General features: G+C 29.6%; 1 pseudogene; it reads left to right on the forward strand.

Annotated features, from left to right (window-relative positions):
• Nucleotides 1–759: 759 nt before the first annotated feature.
• LOC111737308 lies at nt 760–875 on the forward strand (annotated as a pseudogene).
• Nucleotides 876–1769: the final 894 nt, after the last annotated feature.

A 1769-nucleotide genomic window follows, 5' to 3' on the forward strand; every position in this document is an offset into this window, starting at 1 on the left:
ACATTACTAATTCATTGTCACAGGGAAGTTCACAATGAATAATCTATTCAAAATAGCAAAGAAAGCAAAAATTAACCATAAATTATAGTAAATTACAGTGGTAGATTTCATAAAAGCAAAATTAAAAATCAAGATTATATAGAATTTCTTTAAAATTACTAGAAAGTCTTTGCTAACTTCAAACTTTACTCCCAGTGAAACTAACTTTGAGGAATGAGAGTGAAATAAAGATGGCTTAAGACAAAAAAAAAAAAAAAAAAAAAAAACTGACAGAATTTACCATAAGTAGACAGACACTCACTGTAGGAAATCCCAAAAGATATGTCAGGAAAATAGAAAATAATCCTAAGAGGAAGGATGGTAACGATCAGAATAAATCTAGAAAAAGTTGACTGAAAATGATGATGATGATTATGATGATGATAATATTTAATTTGTGAGCTTAAAAAACAGAATCAAAATGCTCAAATACACCAGTGAAATGTTTAGTATTGAAGTAATTATAGGAATTTAAATACTGTAAGTTTCTTTTAAGTTTAGAAGGATACTAAGATATTATTCAACTCTAGACTCTTTTATAATAGGTAAGCATGTAAAATGTCTATGACAATCACTAAAAAAATAAAAAAGTTCTGTAGCTTCCAAAACAATAGGGGGATAGCAGTATAATGAGGAAAATCAACCAAATCAAAATAATTAAAGAAGGCAGAAAAATAGGGGAAAAAATGAGACAAAGAGCATAAAATAAAAATATAAAGAGCCTATAGCCATGCTACTCTGAACAAGCCCAATCCTGTCTGATCTCAGAAGCTAAGCAGATTCGGGCCTGGTTAGTACTTGGATGGGAGACCTAGGAAGACCAGGTGCTGTAGGCGTAAAAAAATATAAAAATTAAGAGATTGTAAGTTGACAAGGTCCTTGCAATCTGTGAGGTTAACCAAGGGTTGCCTCGCCTAAAATATATATATATGAGATACAACATATGTGAGTTTTCTCAATTATCAGATGAACTCTTTAGTTAGCAAAGTTTCAGATTTATGTATCAAATTGTGTGCTATTAACACAAACACACTTATCATAACACTAAAAATTGAGAAAAATAATGAAAAAAGAAAACAACATAGTCACTATTAATCAAAAAAATTTTGTTACTATATTAAAAGCAAACAAAAACGTTCAAAGGAAAGAAAACACTTCTAGTGTTTTTTTTTTTTTTTAAATTGTTATCTAATGGAAAAACATCTAATTCACCAAGATAATTCCTTTAGTTGCCAACAATTATTTCTGGAGCCAGGTACAGGTCCAGATATTGAACATATAATAGTGAAAAACCAGATGCAAAAACCTGCCCTCATCGATAACTTTCCAGTGGAGAACTTATATCTTATCAGGGGAAAAAAATGTCAATTCGAAACATGTATGCAATTAATAAATAGCTTGAGAAATATTAACAGAATCAAAGGAGAAATTGATATATTTGCTCAAGATAGAAGAGGTTAATACACTTCTTTCTGTAATTGATATAACCAAACGACTAAGGATATAAGGGTGTAGAATATTTGAGCAATACAGAACATGAACCCAGCAATATATCTCAACTCATAGAACATTGATGTTAAATGACGATGCAATTGGTCACAAAGCAAGTGTCAACATATTTCAAAAATTTGGTTTTATATAGACCACATATTTGACTAAATGTAATAAAAAGAGGCATTAATAATAAAGAACACAAACAGTATAAAATCCTATAAACCTAATGACTTATG

This window comes from Pteropus vampyrus, unplaced genomic scaffold, assembly GCF_000151845.1.
Source record: "Pteropus vampyrus isolate Shadow unplaced genomic scaffold, Pvam_2.0 Scaffold25, whole genome shotgun sequence".
Lineage (NCBI taxonomy): Eukaryota > Metazoa > Chordata > Mammalia > Chiroptera > Pteropodidae > Pteropus > Pteropus vampyrus.